Source organism: Callospermophilus lateralis, chromosome 8, assembly GCF_048772815.1.
Source record: "Callospermophilus lateralis isolate mCalLat2 chromosome 8, mCalLat2.hap1, whole genome shotgun sequence".
Lineage (NCBI taxonomy): Eukaryota > Metazoa > Chordata > Mammalia > Rodentia > Sciuridae > Callospermophilus > Callospermophilus lateralis.
The window spans coordinates 104,551,585-104,575,283 of NC_135312.1; the positions used below are offsets into that span (position 1 = coordinate 104,551,585).

The 23,699-nt window shown below is 32.3% G+C and overlaps 1 protein-coding gene across 3 annotated transcripts in view; it reads left to right on the top strand.

Moving 5' to 3' along the window:
* The window catches only part of Fstl5 (follistatin like 5), a 722,640-nt gene that overhangs the window by 51,061 nt on the left and 647,880 nt on the right, over positions 1-23,699 (top strand). The gene's annotated exons all lie outside the window — the stretch shown is intronic.

Consider the following 23,699-nt stretch of genomic DNA (forward strand, 5'->3'; position numbering starts at 1 on the left):
TTTGGTCTGTGACAGAGTATGTTTACAAATTTTCATCTAAACTCCAGAACAATGCTAATTTGTGCAACATTTTTTCATGTTTATTAAACATGTTTTAAATTATAGTTTTCTAGATATCTCTGTTTTTATATATGAACATTGATTTATATACCAGTAATCTGTTAATTGGATGCAGAATGTCTTATGATTCAAAACACAAAAAAATGTGTTTGCCTTTGATTTCCAAAGCTTTTTTATTGTATATCAGTTTCAGAAGCACTTGTGTTGAAATTTCTCAAAAACATTGTGGCTTGGAATTTTGTTTACTTAGATGTGCACGTCTAGTCAATATTTTTATTTGCACAGCTTGAAATAAGTTTATTGAATGCATTTTAAAATATTTCAAAAAAATGTAATTGTTTTTAGATTCTTCTGCCTAGCATATTTTCCCCCCTGAAGTCTATTTTTTGCTGCTGTGAATTGGGGTTTGATTAGTCAAACTTCTGTGTTTACTATTTGTGTATGCTCTGGTCTCTTAGTTTAATTACATATTTAATGTTTTGATCAGTTTAAGGTTAACTTTTCAAAATTCATTATGAAAATTTCTATTAATCTACAAAATTTAATACAGTAGAAAAAAAAGCTTAGTTATATAGAGAATGACTTTTCTTTCTTTTTCGGTATTTTTTTTCTGTATTAATGCAGTAGTAATTCTAACTTTTGTTTAAAGGCTCTAGACATTATTTTTCTGTTTCCAAAATGTGAAATTATACTCTATTTCTATTACTGAAATAATTTAGCTCAGATATTTAAATGTGTACTTTTATTTCAATTTTATTACATTCTCCATTCTCTTCTGTAGCATAAAAAGGAACTTAAAATATTTTATCCCCTCCAAATATTCTGTTTTTGAATTGTTGTTGTGAGTTTGGGTCATTCCAAAATATTACTTTTGCTTTATTCCTTTATATTACTTTTATTTGTTTTGTTTGCTTTTCAGATTATCTGCATTAATTTGTGTGTGTGTGTGTGTGTAAGTGTGTGTGTGTGTGTGTCTGGGTGTGAGTGTATGCATTTATATTTCCTTTCCTACCCAAGATTTTCTTCTTAGACTATTTTTCTTTTTCTGAAGTTCTCAGAAGTTCCTCTCTTTAACTTTTGCCCATTTTCTCTTTAGTTTTTCTGAAAATATTTTCATTTATTTATATTTTTTCTTTACCACTTAAAATAATAGGTCAAATGGGGAAATATTTTAGTACTTAAAGTTCATTTCTCATAGAATACGCTTTTGGTACAATATCCCAGCTCACAACATTATCATTTGAAAGTCCCCAAATTTCTCATGCATATAAGTTGTTTTGTGCATCCTCTGGTTATTTTTAAAATCTTCTATTTATATTTAATTTTGGAAGTTTCTGCACAATGTGTTTAGTAGTGTGTATCTGTTTTCATGTTTTTGGCATTCTTTTTGCTTTCTAAATTAAAATGGTATTTTTTTGTCAGTAATTCAAAATTTTCAGCTGTTACATTTTTAAATATTTATGACACACACTCAACTACATAATTTCAAAACATGATTTTATTAAATAATTTTTAATCTTGTGTCTATGTGGTTTAAAATACCTTTAATCTTCTATACTTTTTACATTTTTTATAGGTCATTCAGAATTGTGTTACAGTTCTCTATTTTCCTTAGTTTAATCTGTAGTTTTTCAGAAAATTTTCAACCTACCCTAGTTATATGTATGACAGGGTTTCATGTTTCATGCATGATTTTGTAATTCTCTGTCTCCTTCAACATTTTAACCTCTTTAATTTTTATTTTATATCCAGTAATCCTTATGTTTGAAATTTGGGAAACATTTTTTTGTGTTGCTTCCACTAATATTCCAGTATTTTTTTGAGCACAAGTATTTTTTGTCTGTTTGAATTCTTAAGGGGTGTTTCATTCATGTCTATCTTTGGAAATCCTGTGAGGCATGAGTCCAGGTCGCAAATTCCCACAGATGAAGTGCTTCTCTACTGCAAAGGATCTTACAGTATTTTTAAAATTAAAAAAAAAAAATTAACTGACTTTTTGGGTTTTTATGAATGTCAGTGATATCAATTTGTATTCCAATTATTATGAAGACGTGCCGGTGAATACAAATATGAAAATATTTTTCCTACACCTAGAGAATAGATTAAAAATGACACAATCTAAAAAATTGATAAAACTAAAAGTTGGTTCTTTGAAAAAATAAATAAGTTAGACAGGCTCTTAGCCATGATAACGAAGAGAAGAAGAGAGAGAACTCAAATTACTAACATACGGGATGAAAAAGGCAATATCACAACAGACATGACAGAAATACAGAAGATAATTAGAAAGTATTTTGAAACCCTACATTCCAATAAAATAGAAGATAGTGAAGACATCGATAAATTTCTTAAGTCATATGATCTGCCCAGATTGAGACAGGAAGACACACACAATTTAAACAGACCAATAACAAAGGAAGAAATAGAAGAAGCCATCAAAAGAATACCAACCAAGAAAAGCCCTGGACCGGATGGGTGTACAGCGGAGTTCTATAAAACCTTCAAAGAAGAATTAATACCAATACTTTTCAAGCTATTTCAAGAAATAGAAAAAGAAGGAGCTCTTCCAAATTCATTCTATGAGGCCAACATCACCCTGATCCCGAAACCGGACAAAGACACTTCAAAGAAAGAAAACTACAGACCAATATCTCTAATGAACTTGGATGCAAAAATCCTCAATAAAATTCTGGAGAATCAAATACAAAAGCATATCAAAAAACTTGTGCACCATGATCAAGTAGGATTCATCACTGGGATGCAAGGCTGGTTCAATATACGGAAATCAATAAATGCTATTCACCACATCAATAGACTTAAAGACAAGAACCATATGATCATCTCGATAGATGCAGAAAAAGCATTTTCAAAGTACAGCATCCCTTTATGTTCAAAACACTAGAAAAACTAGGGATAACAGGAACTTACCTCAACATTGTAAAAGCTATATATGCTAAACCTCAGGCTAGCATCATCCTAAACGGAGAAAAACTGAAGGCGTTCCCTCTAAAATCTGGAACAAGACAGGGATGCCCTCTATCACCACTTCTATTCAATTTAGTTCTTGAAGTACTAGCCAGAGCAATTAGACAGACAAAAGAAATTAAAGGCATAAAAATAGGAAAAGAAGAACTTAAATTATTGCTATTTGTGGATGTCATGATAATATATTTAACAGACTCAAAAGGGTCTACAAAGAAATTGCTAGAGTTAATAAATGAATTCAGCAAAGTGGCAGGATATAAAATCAACACGCATAAATCAAAGGCATTCCTGTATATCAGCAACAAATCCTCTGAAATGGAAATAAGGAAAACCACTCCATTCACAATATCCTCAAAGAAAATAAGATACTTGGGAATCAACCTAACAAAAGAGGTGAAAGATTTATACAATGAAAACTACAGAACCCTAAAGAGAGAGATAGAAGAAGATTTCAGAAGATGGAAAAATGTACCCTGTTCATGGATAGGCAGAACTAACATCATCAAAATGGCGATATTACCAAAAGTTCTCTACAGGTTTAATGCGATGCCAATCAAAATCCCAACAGCATTTCTTGTAGAAATAGATAAAGCAATCATGAAATTCATATGGAAAAACAAAAGACCCAGAATAGCAAAAGCAATTCTAAGCAGAAAGTGTGAATTTGGAGGTATAGCGATACCAGAGTTCAAACTGTACTACAAAGCAATAGTAACAAAAACAGCGTGGTACTGGTACCAAAACAAGCAGGTGGACCAATGGTACAGAATAGAGGACACAGAGACTAATCCACAAAGTTTTATATTTGATAAAGGGGCTAAAAACATGCAATGGAGGAAGAATAGCATCTTCAACAAATGGTGCTGGGAAAATTGGAAATCCATATGCAACAAAATGAAACTGAATCCCTTTCTCTCGTCATGCACAAAAGTTAACTCAAAGTGGATCAAGGAGCTAGATATCAAATCAGAGACACTGCGTCTGATAGAAGAAAAAGTTGGGTACGATCTATATATTGTGGGGTCGGGCTCCAAATTCCTTAATAGGAAGCCCATAGCCCAAGAGTTAATAACAAGAATAAACAAATGGGACTTACTTAAACTAAAAAGTTTTTTTCTCAGCAAGAGAAACAATAAAAGAGGTAAACAGAGAGCCTACATCCTGGGAACAAATTTTTACCCCTCACACCTCAGATAGAGCCCTAATATCCAGAATATACAAAGAACTCAAAAAATTAAACAATAAGATAACAAATAACCCAATCAACAAATGGGCCAAGGACCTGAACAGACACTTCTCAGAGGAGGACATAAAATCAATCAACAAGTACATGAAAAAATGCTCACCATCTCTAGCAATCAGAGAAATGCAAATCAAAACCACCCTAAGATACCATCTCACTCCAGTAAGATTGGCAGCCATTATGAAGTCAAACAACAATAAGTGTTGGTTGACCCAGCTATCGATCGCCCTTCTCGGACTATTCTCTGAGGACCTTAAAAGAGCGTACTATAGGGATACTGCCACATCAATGATTATAGCGGCACAATTCACAATAGCTAGACTGTGGAACCAACCTAGATGCCCTTCAATAGATGAATGGATAAAAAAAATGTGGCATCTATACACAATGGAGTATTATGCAGCACTAAAAAATGACAAAATCATAGAATTTGCAGGGAAATGGATGGCATTAGAGCAGATTATGCTAAGTGAAGCTAGCCAAACCCTAAAAAACAAATGCCAAATGTCTTCTTTGATATAAAGAGAGCAACTAAGAACAGAACAGGAAGGAAGAGCATGAGGAAAAGACTAACATTAAACAAAGACGAATGGGGGAAGAGAAAGGGAGAGAGAAGGGAAAGCATATGGAAATGGTAGGAGATCTTCAATGTTACACAAAATTATAAGAGGTTGTGAGGGGCAAGGGGGAGAGAAAAAAAGGGAGAGAATTGAACAACAGCAGAGGAGGTAGAGAGGGAAGATGGAAGGGGAGGGGAGGGGAGTGGGGATAGTAGGGGATAGGAATGGTAGCAGAATATAACAGTCACTAATATGCCATTATGTAAAAAATGTGAGTGTGTAACCGATGTGATTCTGCAATTTGTATTTGGGGTAAAAATGGGAGTTCAAAACCCAATTGAGTCAAATGTATGAAAGATGATATATCATGAGCTCTGTAATGTTTTGAACAATCAATAAAAAAAAATGACACCTTCTCTTGTTACCTCCAATTGTATGTCTTTGGTTTGACATACAAACTGGTCCAGACTCAGTTAACTGAAACATATTTTTAGTACCTAATATCATCAGCCTGCAAAATGAATTATGCACTTTCTTTTTATCTATTTAACTAATCAATCTATCTTACCTATCATTCTACCATCTATCTACCTTATTATCTCACTGTTCTTGCTCCATTTATTAATTTTATCGACATTCTCTATGTAACTCTTCTCCATTGCCAAGCATTTTAATGTTTGATCACCAAGTTTTATTTATATTATTACAAGTCATATGTTTGTTTATGTATGTGTTTGATACCAGTCAGAATGAGGAAGTTCAAGAGTTTGTGGATACCTTCTTCATGTTCATTATACTTAGTAACGTTAGATTATATACTTGAAAAAATAGAAAGTAGATTTTAGGCGTATTTACCACAAAAATCACATATATCGCGCTGGGGATGTGGCTCAAGTGGTAACGCGCTCTCCTGGCATGCGCTGGGGGTGCTGGGTTCATCCTCAGCACCACATAAAAATAAGATGTTGTGTCCACCGAAAACTAAAAAAATAAATACTAAAAAGTTTTTTTTTCTCTCTCTCTCTTAAAAAAATTACATATATCATGTGTGTGTTAATTTACATAAATAACATTTTTTTGTCTTTATGTCATTGCTTAATATTTCCCTCAGCATTTTAGTTTGAAGTCTTTTCATGTTTGATGATTGTTTCTAATTACTGTATCTTTCTATATGAAACCACTGCTCATATGATTAGCACTTCTGTTGCCACCTAAATCTGTTATCACACACAATGGTAGTTTGTTTATCCTCTCACCTAAGCACTGATGGACTTAAGAGAATTTCTCAGCTTTTATAATACAAGGCTTGCTGGAGGTTGTTCCTATTCAATTGCTCTAGTCCAATTGCACCAGTCTCACACAAGCAGTAGCCTACCTTTTGCTTTTCTATATTTTCTTGAAAAAATTGTAATCTAGAAATCATTTATTTCCTGTCTAAGATAATTGATCTATGAAAGCAATTGGGTATAGGTATTTTGAAAACAAAGATGTTTTATAGTGACTTAAGGCATTTTTTTTTGTGTGTGTGTTTCAAATTTTATTCACCTCTGTAAGCTTTCTTTTTCTTTTCATGCAATTTTGGTATTTTATTATTTTCCAGAAATGCATCATTGGCTTCTAGTTTTCTTAAATAGTTTTATTAGAAGGTGATGTTTAATTATATTTTACATTAAATTTCTATTGTCTGCATTTTCAATTCATATTTGGTTTAAATTTATTTTATATATTTATTAAAATATATAAAATATATTTTATTTTTCCAGTCAATCTCAAAAAAGTTTATTGATATTAACATGAACCCCAGTTCAAATTTTGTTCATATTCACTTTTGTTCTCTATTTCCATGATGTCTCTCTTGCTTCTTTTTGTTTATATTTTTACTATCTTTCAACCTCTTAATTTGAATCCGTAGTTCCTATTTTATGACCTTTCTATTTTCCAGGTAATTAAAGCTGTAAATTCCCTCACAGATGTTGCTTTGTCTGTGTTCTGTGAATTTTGTCATATGGTGCTTTCTTTGGATCAAACTAAATATTTTATTAATAGTTTATGATGCCCTTTTTAATCAAAGGTTTATTTAGTAATGTTATTAAGCCAGCTCCCCCTGGGTTTCAGGGAGAGCTCTTATACCGCTGCAGCCATGGTAGAGGGGACTCTCCCCTCCAAGAGGGAGACCCCTTCAACCTGGGTGTCCTGGGGAGCTCCTATAGCGCTAAAGCCAGTGTAGATGGGACTCGCACCACTAGGCAGGAGACCCCTCCCATCTGGGTATCAGGGAGAGTTCCTATACCTCCAGAGCCAGCCTAGAGGGGACTGGCCACTACAGGCAGGAGACCCCTCCCACCTGGGTGTGTGTGGGGGGGTGTGGATCTCTTATACCCCAGCAGCCATTGTAGAGGAGACTCATCCCTGAAGTCTGTAGACCTCAGAACCTGTGTGTAGTGGGGAGTTCCTATACTGCCAGAGCCAGGGAAAGGGGTCTCCACCCCCACAGGCTGAAGATCCCTTCCTCCTGGTTGTCAGGGGAGTTTACATACTGCAAGAAGCAGGGTAGAGACCCCTCCCACCTGGGTGTAGGGGGAACCTCCTATACCACTGCAGCCAGTGTAGAGGGCACTTGCCTCTCCAGGCCGGGGACCCTCCCACCTGGGTGTCAGGGGGAGATCCTTTACTTCCGCAGCTAGGGTAGAGGGGATTTACCCTTCCAGGCAAGAGACCCATCCAACCTGGGGGTCAGGAAAAGCTAGTAAACCACTGCAGCCAAGGTAGAGAGGACTCGCCCCTTCAGGCGGGAGACCCTTCCAATCTGGGTATGGGGTGGGAGCTCCTATACCACAGCAGCCAGAATAGAGGGGACTCACCCCTCCAAGCAGGAGATCCCTCCTGCCTAGGTGTCTGGGAGAGCTGGTACACCCTTCAACATCCTTTTGGTATTTATTCTAATATTAATGATATTTCATAAAAGGTATAGTAACAGGGATTGAATCCAAGGGTGCTTAAATATTGAGCTATATCACAGCCTTTTTTATTTTGAGACAGGGTCTTGGTAAATTGCCGAGAACCTCACTAATTTGCTAAAGCTGGCCTTGAACTCAAGGTTCTCCTGCCTGAGGCTCCTGAGCCACTGGAATTACAGGCATGCACAACCACACCAGGATTTTTCCATTGTCTAATAATACACAATTTTTTGTAAATTTGTGCTTTAAAAAAGAATGCTATGTTTTCTCTATTCTTTATTTACCAAAAATGATTTTAAGATGGTTCTTTCTCTCTTTGTATGTCTAATAGTGTGATCTGATTCTTTTTTTGTTTATTTTATAATATTTCTGGTTATTCTTCTCTTGAACTTTTTAATTTCTATAAAGGATGTCAAAATCTAAAAAATAATTTGTTGATACTATCATTATTAGTAGTATTTGGTGCTGGAAGTTAAATCCGGGGCCTGACACATGCTGAGCATACTTTCTGATGAGCTACACTGAGTATACCTCCAGCTGTAGTATATTTGCATATCTAGCTCTTTTTTTAATAATTAATTTTCTGGGGGTGGGGGTAACGAAAATTGAACTTAGGGGCACTTGACCACTGAGCCATATCCCCGAGCCTATTTTGTATTTTATTTAAAGACAGGGTCTCTCTGAGTTGCCTAGCATTGCCTTGCTTTTGCTGAGGCTGTCTTTGAGCTTGCAATACTTCTGTCTCAGCCTCCTGAGCAGCTGGGATTATAGGCACGGCACGTGCCACCATTCCTGTTTTTAGTTTTTTTTTAATAACTCTTTTTTATATATTAAGTGTTCAAACTATTATTAGGTGAATGGATGTTGACGACATATCTTCTTTTTCTTTTATTCTTATTAGGGCTATATTTTTTTTCTATATTTTCTTTACAACATTTTTAAGCTGCATTTTATTTCAGATTAAAGTAGTGCCAAATAAAAAATTTATTGTGATTCCTATGTAGGCCAACCACCTACACTTATGTACAACTTGGTACTTTGTTTTAAGTGTTTCTTAAACACCATGTATTGCTAGTTCCTGTTTTTTGAGCCATTAATGTGTTTTAAAAGGTCAATTTAAGCCATTTGTAGTTATTATTACTTCTGTCACACTAATTTTTATTTCTGCCATCTGCCATGTATGTTTCTAAACTACTCCAATGTTCCATTTTTCTTCTTCTCTGCTTTCATTTTAAGAATTGATTTCCTTTTTTTTTTTTTTTGGTCTGAAAATCAAGTTTTTGTAACATTATTTTCATTTTTTATTGTAACATAACTATTAAAAATTCATATTTATATTTTTATTGATTAAATTAATTAACATTTATGACATTCTATCCAATGACAATTATTTTAGAATAAACTAAAAATCTCTTTGTTTTCTACTTTCTTCAACCTCAAACTCACCAAGTTGATATTATGTACATCTTTCTCATTACCTTAACATGGAACTAGTTTCCCTGTTCTTATTCTATTTTGTTCTGATTATTTAAGTAGTAAAACAATTGAAATCACATAGTTGTTTTCTTATCAAACTCTCCTGGAACTTTGTTTGTCTTTTTAAAATACTTTATACAAGAATGATTTTCAAAGTGCACCACCACCAACAACAACAAATCATACTGATAATAGTGAAGAGCTCTGCTTAGTTATGAAAACCCAAAATATTTAAACTATGTCCGTTCCTCTAAGGACATCTATATTATTAACTACAATATACATTTCAATGTATTTTATGTACTAATTATAAAATAATATTCCATTTTGTTATTGTAGTCATGTTGCTGTGAGAAGACTAATGTCAAAATAATTGTTGTTCCCTTATAAGTACTGATCTATTTTGGAGCTTAATACACACACACACACACACACACACACACAAACACACACATATATCTGTGTAAATACATATATATTAATATATTTAAATATTAATTGTGTATATTATATATATTTCTATATTTATAATTGAGCTTTCCGCATTCAATTCTGTGAATATAATTGTGATTTTTTAATGATTTCTTAGTTGACATTTAAAAATCTCTTTCAGCTTGGCATTTTGGGTGCATGCCTATAATCCCGGTGATTTCAGAAGTTGAGGTAGGAGAATTGCAGGTTCAAGACAAACTCAGCAACTTAGAGCGACTCTGTCTCAAAATAGAAAATAAAATAAAATAAACAAATAAAAAGGGCTCAAGGATATGTCTCAGGGTAAAAATTCCTGGGTTCAATTCCCATATCCACCACACAAAAATATTTAATTTAAAAAATTTAAAAATAAAAACCTGTTTCAATTTTAGATTTATATTTACTTGTGGAAAATTTGGTTTCACAAGTTCTTTAACTCTTTCCAAATTTCCATAGTTAGGTTTCTTTTTTGTCTGGAATTTTTCTTTTTAAAGAGAGGAAAAGAGAGAGAGAGAGAGAGAGAGAGAGAGAGAGAGAGAGAGAGAGAGGGGGAATTTTTTAATATTTATTTTTTAGTTATCGGCAGACACAACATCTTTGTATGTGATGCTGAGGATCTAACCCTGGCTGCACGCATGCGCTACCTCTTGAGCCACATCCCCAGCTCCATGGAATTTTTCTTAACAGTTGATTTTTGTTTGTTTGTTTTTGCTACATAAAACTACCCTAATGTCCTTTAGCTGTTCTTATATAAACTCTTGCTTTCTTTCTAGAATTCTTTGCCATAAGTCAGTTATCAAATTTACCAACAATGTAGCTTCATTTAGTTTGTTATTTAATTCATTTATCATATTCATTAAACTATGATATTTAATGCCTGATATTTTCACTTAGTTTTTCTTGTTCTAATTTCTTATTACTAAAATATTTTAGAGTCATCATGCTTATTTTCAAATTATAATTTTTCCATATAGTTTATGGTAGTCATTTTGCCTTTCATTTCTATAGAAATTTTACTTCTGAGTTCTTTATAGTTATTTTCATCTGCATCATCTTCTTCCAAGTGGAAGATGAGCTATTTAAATTGGGAAGGATGAATAATCAGCCACTGTTGCTATTAAAACTTGATTTCATTTAAGGGAAAGGAAGAGTCAACTGATTTGAGATTCGGGTTCATCAAAAATTCACTTAGCTAGAACTCCACTTGATGAAACTCTTTCATGAGCTTCTTTGTTCTGTAAAGTTTATATTTGATTTCTTTTAAAAACATAGCATTTTAATTATGTTATGCCTTTCTTTAGTATGTTATTCATTAATCATGGCTAATTTGAAAATTTCTTATTATTAAACTAATTTTCCTTATTTAATATTTTAAATAGTACACTTTTAATACCTGATATTTACTTAGACTTTATTTTTACTATTCTAATTTCATGTTGTCAGAATGTCTTGAGTATACTCATTATGCTTATTTAAAAATCGTAATTGCTTTAAATAATTAGTAGGTAAGTGTAGGAATACAACAAGTAAATAAAATTTGCCAATTTATCCTACCTGGGGGTTTGGTTTTCATTGAAATTATCCTACTGACATTAGGCTTCGTAGTTTCTGTACAAAACATGATGTGTTACATTGCCAATGATGACAGTCAGTTTTCCATTACTATGACCAAAATATCTGACAATGACAATTTAGAGGAAATAAAGTTTATTGGGCCTTTTCAGTTTCAATTTGATCCATGTTGAGCCAGCTCCCTGCATTGAGCTTGTGGTAAGACAGAAAATCATATCAGAAGTGGTGGTGGAGGAAAGTTAATCAACTCATAACAGATAGTAAGCAGAAAAAGAAGTCACAGATACATATATTATTTCCAAATCATATCTTTCTACTGTTACCATCCTGTACAGTAGACCTTTCAAATTATTAAACCAACAAGTGGATTAATTTATTTTTATGTGATAGCTCTTAAAATCTAATCATTTCAGCTGTGACCATTCCTACATTAGTACATGAGATTTTTATGATTATTATTCATACACAAACCATACCACAAATGGAAGGGGAATTAATAAGTTATTTGGAGTTGAATAGATATAGAGTTAAGAATAAATATTAAAAGTGTTCTCTCATTCTAATGTCCAATGATTTATCATTGGTTACCCATACCAATTACAAAAGCCTTTGATCTTCCCATGGATTTATGACAATTTTTATGGTAGTACTACAGTTGCATGTTTCTACCTTGCTTTTTGTAGGTTTAAAAAAATAGTTAAGTGAATTAAGTTCAGTCTTTTTTCTCAGACCAATTCAATGGTTTAGTGTTATAAGACATTTTTTTCCCAAATCTTCATTTTGCACAGTTTCAATACCTTTTCCTCCCTTTCCATAGGATATACTAAGTGAAACACATTTCTACAGTTTCAGCATCAGTAAAAGACTTTTACTTTCAGCTATCTCTTTTAATTATGGAAACCACAAATCTTAGAAGATGGCATTTAAGAATATCTAGTTTATAATGTTACCATAAATTAATAGCTGAAATATCTTTCCATTATTCATTACTATTATTTATGTTTATTTATTTTCTTGGTGATTTTAAATACTTAAAACCAGTTAAAACTTTGGGGAAATATCTCATGGATATTAAATGTACTTGTAAAGTAAATCTGTCTGCATTTTCCTAAAGAGGAAGAAATTAATAATGACAGGGGAGGAGAATTCAGATGAATACTTGACAACCATAATTGTATCTTTGTCTCTAAGATGTTATTGAGTGTCATGCATATAATTTATTCTGCGATTTTCCTTTTCAATAAATCTTTCACATATTTTAGTCCTTCAAGTTGATTATATATTTTTGAGACAGAAGCTTTAACATGAACAATTATAAGTATAATGATCTAGGTCTCATTCGCCTTTCTGTTAAAATTAGACTGATTTTATGATAGCCATTTCTACCTACCTGCCAAAATAGAATTGGAAATCCTGTCAAACATTTCTCTCCTTATTTTAAGAAGATCCCAGATACAGAGTTCATGATTTTTAAATGGTAGTTAAACTCACATTTTGTTCTGATATCATGAAATCATATTTTCTGGAAAGTGCTACTGTATATGCTGCAGTCATGGTTCCCTTAAATTTCCCTGTACATTGAGTTGTAAGGATTTAAGTTGGGAAAACTACAGCATGATATTTGGGCACCTAAAATGAGCTAATGTATGTAAAGAATTTAAAAATTGGGCTGGGGATGTGGCTCAAGTGGTAGTGTGCTCGCCTGGCATGCTCAGGGTGCTGGGTTCGATCCTCAGCACCACATAAAAATAAAATAAAGATGTTGTGTCCACCGAAAACTAAAAATAAATATTAAAATATTCTCTCTCTCTCTTTAATAAAAATTTAAAAATTGCCTTCTGCTTTGTAAGATGATGTGTCTTATTATTGCCTTCATTATTCTACAAGTCTTTATTTTATTAGAGATATAAAATCTATTCCTCTGCCTTCTGAAATGGGCAATGGGGATATTTGTACTTAGACCCTATTATATTGATTTCCATTGGGTTGATCTTTCCCATTAAGACCCTTGGTTGCCTGAGAACAGAGTATTTTATATTAGTTGGGGATTAATTGAGATATCTGGCAATAAATCTCTTTTCTACATTACAGAGTGCATGTCTTTTTGATGGTGATTTATTGATAGCCTCTGTAAATTATATTACTAGATAAGACACATTCTACTTCAAATCACTATAAAATCAAATATAAATCATTATATGGCCATAAAACTATTATCCATAGACCCTTTAGGAGACAATAAGTTACAAATGTAAATCTAGTAATGGATAAATAAGGTTTAGAAGGAAATATAATATAAACGTCTTCACTCAAATCATGCAACCTCACTAATTTCCATAATAAAATCATTAAATATTAGTGACTTATATTTTCATTTATTAAAAATCCCTTTATTAGTGATTTGTGTTGAAAAATCATCATTATTTTTCACACTTCATTGTTAAACTATTGTAATATTTGACAGGTTTATTTCTGTGGATTTTTAGTAAGTAGTTTCAGCTATACTACTTAACTGGGCATACATTTTCTTTAGGAAATAGAAGAAAATTATTTTATCAGTATATATTAATATTATATTTACTCATATTTCAACTCAAAGTTAAATGCTGCTTACCCCTTGAAGACCCAGAGTATTCATTACTTTCATGAGTCCATCAAGGAAAAATGTCCTTAGTGATACTTTGAACAAATCCTTTTTTATTGCATTTGACACATGTACTGATTGTTTATGCATATGTCTCATTTATTTATTGAACATTCATGATATTTATAATAAAATACAAATTTCTGATGTTTACATTTAATTTAAATAAGAATGATTATTTATTTCTTATAATGAATATTTATTTTATTCTAAATTTACATGAACATAAATTTCTATCTCAGAGGACTTCTAAAATTAATATTTAAACTAAGAATATATGTAATACAACCACAATACAATTATTATTGAGTATTAAAGATATTCGGTGGATAAATTTAGTTATACTTTGTTTTTTGAACAACAGCCCAAGATTTTTGACAATGTGCTTTTGATCTTCAAAATCTGACTTTCTTTTTCAAGTTTTAATTTGAATGAATGCACACACACACATACATATGCACAAACATACAAATTGTAGCAAATATTCTTATTACTTTTATGTCTGCTGAGTATTAGATAATTAATAAATCTAGTAATCTTCCTTGTAAGTATAAAAATTATTTCTTTATGAATCATTGAAACACACTAGTTTTGAAACCCTATTTAATAACTACTATTTCCTATTCTGCACTAGTAACCTGGATCTATAACTTTATAATGTTTTTTCCTCTGTATAGAATGTGTTTCTTCCCTTTTCTGTGGAGATAAAATATTTTTCTCTTACCAATCACATCTTCTCTTGTAGATTTCTCAGTTTCTCCCTTACCTCACCAATTCCCTTCATCTGCCCCAGTTAAAAAAGACTGGTTTTCTCTCCTGACTGTATATTCTAGATTCAATCCATTATTTTACTATTAAAAGTCACATATTATTGTAAATATTTTGAATCTCCTTCCACTAGACTATATTCTAGAGTTCAGAGACTGTCAGGAAAAGTGCCCACTCTGGCAGATGTTCTTTCTGGACACTGAGGCTATTTGGATAAAGACTGTAAATTTCTATTGCTCATGGAGTATCCACTTCAATTAACAAAACAGACAATGCATACCTAAATATATATTATTACAGGAAGTAGTAACTTCTGTGAAGAATGGACAAATCTTAAAGAAAATCAAATAGTAATAAAGGTATATTTGAAATATAATATCCAGGAGGGTCCTTATTGAGAAGGTAACACTGGATCGGGAACATGACTCAAATTCCAATACAAGTATTTTAAATAAAATATGAGAAACCTGTGATTAAACTAAATAAAACTGAAAATTCAGCAATACCATTTATTGACAATATATCTATGTCACCAAGATTGAGTAGGCTGGATACACTGCAAGTGTTTGCCTATAACTTTCATTTTGCAGGCATTTCTATAATGAAATTGCCACCAGGAAAATAGATTTTCTGAGAAAATGTGTGGGTGGGGGCTGGGGGGTACTCACATATTCACTGGTATTTATGGGTCAGAATGGCATGGAAGACATTTGTTATGAGATTATAATAAGGTGATTCTACTCAGTCAGTCTCCTATTCCCAACTTTCATGAATGTAAAATCCATATTACTTAATACCTCTAATAAATACTTTAAAAACTCTTCAATATTTTATATTTTCTCCATTTAGCACAGGAGAACAAATATAGATGAAATTGAGTATTCTACTGCTAATTAGCACTGATTTTTACCACTTTGAGTTGATGGCATATGTCTGGGAAATAATAATTACATCAAAGGAAAGAGTTATGAGAAGAAATTTAAGTAAGGTAGACAGCCTGCTCTGTTAATAATTGTCATGCCATAAATTCGAATTTGGGATAAAAGTTTTAATGATGCTACCTACTCCAAAATGCTCAGTACTAGCAACTTCTGTATTGTCCTTATTTGTCTACACTCTAGTTTACTGAGATGTTTTAGGAGTGCTTCCCCTTATTTATAAAATTACTGTGCAGGGGATGTGGCTCAAGCGGTAGGGAGCTCGCCTAGCATGTGTTCGGCCCGGGTTTGATCCTCAGCACCACATACAAACAAAGATGTTGTGTCCGCCGAAAACTAAAAAAAGAAAAAAAAAGAAATATTAAAATTCTCTCTCTCTCTCTCTCTCTCTCTCTCTCTCAAAAAAAAAAAAATTAAAAAATAAAATTACTGTGCATCCCAACTGTACTTGGTTTTACACTTAGTTACGTTAAATTACTATATAATTTTTTAAAATAAAGAGACCATTTTATATACTCCTTTATCTTTTCTGAATCCAACTTCTGCCCAAATTACCTTTGCTAGTCTTTATCATACTGTCTGCAAAGTCTATTAGTCCTCTTTAACCATGGGGCTGTATTTCATGAAGTCTATTAATATAATTAATATGTAGTATTTTGGAAGTTTTCCAAGAAATATTGTAGTACAAAGTAAAACAAGAATGGTTGCTATTATTTAGTTTTGATACATGGCCAAAATATATTTCTTATTTTAAGACATGATTATGATATCATAAAATCTTTGGAAATAATATTAAAATTGAGTTATATCATGAAATATTGATGTTCTTCTATTAGAGAAGACGTAAGTTTTCCTATTGTAAAATGTTTTTCAAATGTATCATGTGGACAAGATACAAATCTTTCTGATTTTTTATGACTCTCACATAATTAAATAGTCACAACTTTCTACATAACCTGTCCTCATTTTCAAAATGAACATTTTAAAAATGAAGTATTAGTTAGTAAAATAAAACAATGGAAAATATACATTGTTAGTTGAATAATGCATTATTTTAGTGATCAAAGCAAAGCAAGTAGAAATAGTTAATACTTGAAAATCTTAAATAAGTGTCCACTAAAGGGATCTATGCAAGGCTGCAGTGAATGGAGTAGTTTATGTTTAAGTCCCTCCTCACTTGTCAAGTCTGTTACCATTCTTCCCAGTACACTAAATCAATGGCTAAGTTCTCTTCCCTGAATTCATGCTTTGTAAACATTTCTTATTTATGGAGTATTTAAGCATGTTTATATTAGTAATTTATAATTACATACAATTGTACAGAAATGGGTTTTAACATTTACAATAAATTATAATATCAGTGAATTTCAGATTACTTATCTATAGCTAAACTAATGTTAGTATCATTTTTATAAACTTATTATGGCACAACTTGCTGCAAAAGACTTCACAATATCAAGATTTATTATGTGAGATTCCACCTACTTATAAATCATAACAGATTGAACATGCTTAATTGTATCAGATTTATATACACTTTGTGTTGTTACCTTTCTATGCCCAACTGTACTGTTAAAAGAACTGGTTATCCTATGAAATTTCTCTTTTTGTATATCATGTCCACCTTTTCAATAACCTTATAAAATCCATTACATTATCTCTTCTCTTTATCTTAATCCTCTCTATTTCTAATATGTATTCATCAACATTTAAATGTTCTGAAATCCCATCAAATGATGGAAAGTCCACTGATATAAATTTCTAGCATATTTAGAAAATGACCCATACATATTTGGTGAAACAACAACAACAAAAAGCCCAAATGAGCTAAACAAACACAATATCTTTATGAACTTGACTTTACATACTATCTCAAGGCTATCTTTTTCTAGCTGTGTTTTTTATATTCATTTTTTTACTGCTTCATACTTTTCTTAATCTTCCTCTCTTTCCCTAAATAGCTTGAAATTTATTTGTAAACACAAAAGAACACCAAAATTTCTTAATGCAATGACTCCATCCAACACAATAAACCTATGATCATATTGTTAGACACAAGATTGTTGACCTCTGACAAGAATTCTGTACTATTGAAAAATTTAGGTGAAATAATATAATACTTTGGAGTCCCCGCAGCTCTAGTTTTTATTTCCTATAATTATTTTTGTCATGCAGTTTCTGTGTCCTTTTCCTTTTCCTTTTTTTTTTTTTTTGGTTGTTGTATATCATACACTTCTACTAGATGTTCTTTGAGGATTTGACACATGTGTTGGTTATTTCAAAATTTACTTGTCTGATTGAAATATTGCTCATGAGTTCTAGACACAATAATAATCTCCCTTCTTTTTTTATTTATATATGACAGAAGAACGCATTACAATTCTTATTATACATATAGAACACAATTTTTCATATCTCTGGTTATATACAAAGTATGGTCACACCAATTCGTGTCTTCATACCTGTACTTTGGAAAATAATGACCATAACATTCCATCATCATTAATAACCCCATGCCACCTCCCTTCCCCTTCCAACTCTCTGCCCTATCTAGAGTTCATCTATTCCTCCCATGCTCCCTTTCCTTATCCCACTATGAATCAGCCTCCTTATATCAAAGAAAACATTTGGCATTTGGTATTTTTGGATTGGCTAACTTCACTTAGTTTTATTTTCTCTAACTTCATCAATTTACCTGGAAATGCTATGATTTTATTCTCTTTTATTGCTGAGTAATTTTCCATTGTGTATATATGCCACATTTTTTTTTATCCATTCATCTATTGAAGGGCATCTAGGTTGGTTCCACAGTTTAGCTATTGTGAATTGTGTTGCTATAAACATTGATGTGGCTGTGTCCCTGTAGTATGCTGTTTTTAAGTTCTTTGGGTATAGACCGAGGAGTGGGATAACTGAATCAAATGGTGGTTCCATTCCCAAATTTCCAAGAAATCTCCACATTGCTTTCCATACTAGCTGCACCAATTTGCAGTGCCATCAGCAGTATATCAGTGTACCTTTTTTCCCCACATCCTTGCCAACAGTTATTGTTGTTTGTCTTCATAATTGCTGCCATTTTGTCTTGCATAAGATGAAATCTTAGAGAGGTTTTGATTTGCATTTCTCTAATCGCTAGTGATGTTGAACATTTTTTCATATATTTGTTGATTGACTGTATATCCTCTTCTGAGATGTGTCTGTTAAGGTCCTTGGCCCATGTATAATCAATGGGTTATTTGGGTTTTTTTTGTTGTTGTTGTTGTTGTTTGTTTGTTTGTTTGTTTGTTTTTTGATGCTTAGCTTTTTGAGTTCTTTACATACCCTAGAGATTAGTGCTCTATCTGATGTGTGAGGGGTAAAGATTTGCTCCCAAGATGTAGGCTCTCTATTCACTTCACAGATTGTTTCTTTTGCTGAGAAGAAACTTTTTAGTTTGAGTCCATTCATTTTACTGATTCTTGATTTTAATTCTTGTGCCACAGGAGTCTTATTAAGAAAGTTCAGGCCTAATCCCACATGATGGAGATTAGGGCATAATTTTTCTTCTATTAGACACAGGGTTTCTGGTTGTATTCATAAGTTCTTGATACATTTTGAGTCAAGTTTTGTGCATAGTGAGAGACAGGGGTTTAATTTCATTTTGTTGCATATGGATTTCCAGTTTTCCCAGCACCATCTGTTGAAGAGGCTATCTTTTCTCCAATGCATGTTGTTGGTGCCTTTGTCTAATATAAGATAATTGTAGTTTTGTGGGTTAATCTCTGTGTCCTCTCTTCTGTACCATTGGTTTACCAGTCTGTTTTGGTGCCAATACCATGTTGTTTTTGTTAATGTTGCTCTGTAGTATAGTTTGAGGTCTAGTATAGTGATTCTACCTGCTTCACTCTTCCTGCTAAGGATTGCTTTAGCTATTGTGGGTCTCCTATTTTTCCAGACGAATTTCATGATTGGTTATTTTATTTCTATGAGGAATGTAATTGGAATTTTGATGGAATTGCATTAAATCTCTATAGTGCTTTTGGAAGTATGTTCATTTTAATAATATTAATTCTGCCTGTCCAAGAGCGAGGTAGATCTTTCCATCTTCTAAGGTCTTCTTTGATTTCTTTTTTTAGGGTTGTGTAATTTTCATTATATAGATCTTTCACCTCTTTCATTAAGTTGATTCTCAAGTTTTTGAGTATTTTTGTTTGTTTGTTTGTTTTGTTTTGTTTTGTTTTTGAGGCTATTGAAAATAGGGTAGTTTTTCTCATTTCCCTCTCAGAGGATTTGTCACTGATATACAGAAATGCCTTTGATTAATGGGTGTTGATTTTATATCCTGCTATTTTGCTGAATTCATTTACTAGTTCTAGAAGTTTTGTGGTGGAACTTTTAGGGTCTTCTATGTATAGAATTATATCATCAGCAAATAGTGCCGATTTGAGTTCTTCTTTTCCTATGTGTATGCCTTTAAACTCTTTCATCTATCTAATTGCTCTAGCCAGTGTTTCAAGAACTATGTTAAACAGAAGCGGTGAAAGAGGGCGTCCCTGTCTTCTTCCAGTTTTTAGAGGAAATGCCTTCAATTTTTCTCTGTTTAGAATGATGTTGGCCTTGGGTTTAGCATAGATAGCTTTTATGATATTGAGATATGCTTTTGTTATCCCTAGTTTTTCTAGTGTTTTTAACATAAAGTGGTGTTGTATTTTGTCAAATGTTTTTTTTTCTGAATCTATTTAGATGATCATATGATTCTTACCTTTAAGTCTGTTGATATGATGAGTTACAATCATTGATTTCCATATGTTGAACCAAACTTTCATCCCTGGGATGAATCCCACTTAGTGGTGCACCATATTTTTGATATATTTTTGTATTTGATTTGCCAGAATTTTATTGAGAATGTGAGAATGTTTGCATCTATATTCATTAGAGATATTGGTCTGAAGTTTTTGTTGTTGTTTGTATGTATGTTTGTTTCTTTTAATGTGTCTTTGCCTGGTTTTGGAATCAGAGTGATATTGGCCTCATAGAATGAGTTTGGCAGTGCTGCCTCTTTTTCTATTTCCTGAAATAAATTGGAGAGTATTGGTATTAGTTCTTCTTTAAAAATCTTGTAGAACTCAACTGTGTATTTACCTGGTCCTGGGCTTTTCTCAGTTGGTAGGGTTTTGATGGCCTCTGCTATTTCATCACTTCAAATTGATTTGTTTCAATTGTGTATATCATCTTGATTCATTTGGGCAAATTATATGACTATAGAAATTTGTCTCCTTTGGTATTTTCTATTTTATTGGAGTACAAGTTTTCAAAATAATATCTAATTATCTTCTGTATTTCTGTAGTGTCTGTTGTAATATTTCTTTTTAATCAGTATGTTAGTGATTCATTTTTTCTCTCTCCTTCTCTTTGTTAGCATTGCTAAGGGTCTGTCAATTTTATTTATTTTTCAAAGAACCAACTTTTGTTCTGTCAATTTTTTTCAATTGTTTCTGTGGTTTCAATTTCATTGATTTCAGCTCTGATTTTAATTATTTCCTGTCTTCTCCTGCTTTTGGTGTTGATTTGTTCTTCTTTTTCTAGGGCTTTGAGATGTAGTGTTAAAACATTTATTTGTTTACTTTTTCTTCTTTTAAGGAAAGAACTCCATGCAATGAACTTTCCTATCATAGTGTCCCAGAGATTTCAATATGTTGTATCTGTGTCCTCATTCACTTCTAAAAACTTTTCAATCTGATGTCTTCTGTAACCCATTGTTCATTCAGTAGCATATTATTCAGTCTACAGGTGTTGAAGTGGATTTTATTTCATATTTTATGATTGATTTCTAATTTAATTCCATTATGATCTGATAGTATGAGAGTAGTGGTTATACTTTTTTATATTTGCTAAGAGTTGCTTTGTGGCATAATATGTGGTCTATTTTAGAGAAGGATCCATATCCATGTGCTGCTAAGATGTATTCTCTCATTGATGGATGAAATATTCTATATATGTCAGTCAAGTCTAAGTTATTGATTGTATTATTGAGTTCTATAGTTTCTTTGTTCAACTTTTGTTTGGAAGATCTATCTACTGATGAAAGAGGTGTGTTAAAATCAACCAAAATTATTGTGTTGTGGTCTATCTGACTCTTGAATTTGAGAAGAATTTGTGTGATGAATGTAGTTGCTTTGTTGTTTAGGGCATATATATATTTAAAAGTGTAAAGTGTTGTTGGTGTATGTGTCCCTTGAGCAGTATGTAGTGTTCTTCTTTGTCCTTTTTGATTGACTTTAGTTTGGAGTCTGCTTTATTTGATATGAGGATGGAAACCCCTGCTTGCTTTCACAGTCTGTGTGAGCGGTATTATTTTTTCCAACCCTTCACTTCAGTTTGTGGATGTCTTTTTCTATGAGATGAATATCTTGGAGTCAGCACATTTTTTTTTTTATCCAATCTGCTAGTTTATGTCTGTTGATTGGTGAGTTTAGGCCATTAATATTCAGGATTATTACTGGGACATGATTTGTGTTCCCAACCATTTTGTTTATCTTTGGTATTTAACTATTTAATGTGACTTGGTTTCTCCTCTGATTAGATTTCCCTTTTGTGTAATCCCTCCCTCTGCTGAATTTTATTATTGTTCTGCATTTCCTCTTGGAATATTTTGCTGAGCATGTTCTGTAGTGCAGACTTTCTAAATTGTAAATTCTTTTAACTTTTGTTTATCATGGAAGGTTTTTATTTCATCATCAAATATAAAGCTTATTTTTGCTGGATATAAGATTCTTGGTTGGCATCCATTTTTTTCCAGAGGTTGGTATATGTTGTTCCATGATCTCCAGGCTTTGAGGATCTGGGTTGCTGAGATACGAATTGGTCTCCCCCAATATGTGATCTGATTCCTCTTTCTTGCAGCTTTTATAATTCTACCCTTATTCTGTATGCTAAGCATTTTTACTATAATGTGTCTTGGTGTTGATCTGTTGTAATTTTCTCTCTTAGAATGTTTTCACCATATATATGCATATATCTTAGGCTCATATCTCTTTGAATTTTATTCAAAAATCAATTTATCTTTGCAGCTATTTATTTAATTGCAGTCACTCCATGCCAACACTGTCACCTTCTGTGGCATATCTCTTTCTGAATAGAAGTTACACCATCTATGCAGTATGTTCCACGACATTCTAATTGATTTTTTTTGTGTTTTGTTCATCTCTTAAAATCTTAATTACCCAGAATATGGCTTAGTATATTTAGAAAGCAATCTTTATATATTTATTGAGAGTGGATGAATGAAAGACCAAATGAATAAATGAATGTCAGAGTGAGAGCGAGAAAGAGAGAGAGAAAGAGGGAGAGAGAAAGGAAGAAAAATTCATTAACAAATGTCCCTGTGGAGAATTTAAGACTGCTAATCCTATACTGATTAATTAATAATGTATTTAAAAATACTTTGTATTTAAATTTTAGTTTAAGTGACCAACAGACACTGAATTAAAAATAAATCAGAACTAGAAAAATCAATTAATTGCTAAAGAATAGACAGAATATAAACACAGATATTAAATATGTTAGTATGAGAGAATTAGAAGACAAAGTCTCAAAGTCTAAGAGAATCATAGCACTGGGTTAACTGGTTCAATAAATATATATTTTCCAATATGCATTTTTACTCTCAAGCTCTGAATCTGGAATTGTTTGTGATAAAATGCTTCCTCTCTCTCTCTCTCTCTCTCTCTCTCTCTCTCTCTCTCTCCTGTTACCAAAATTCATTGGCATTTATGCAACTCTGTAGTTCAGTATATATGTAATTTCAATTTCTTTTTTGAAGTATATTTGAAATTATTTTCAGTGTGAGGTCCTGAAACTTTTAAACAGAGTAAACTGTTCTTGAATCTTAATTGAGAAGTTACAAAGTGCATAATATCTACTTTAAACTTGAAAGCAAGCTAATTCTTTTGGGGTTGCCTGGTAACTAATAAGGAATATGTCAAATTGAGAGACAGGTCTGACTGGAGCAGCCTTTGAATAAATAATAGAATTGTTGTCAATTTA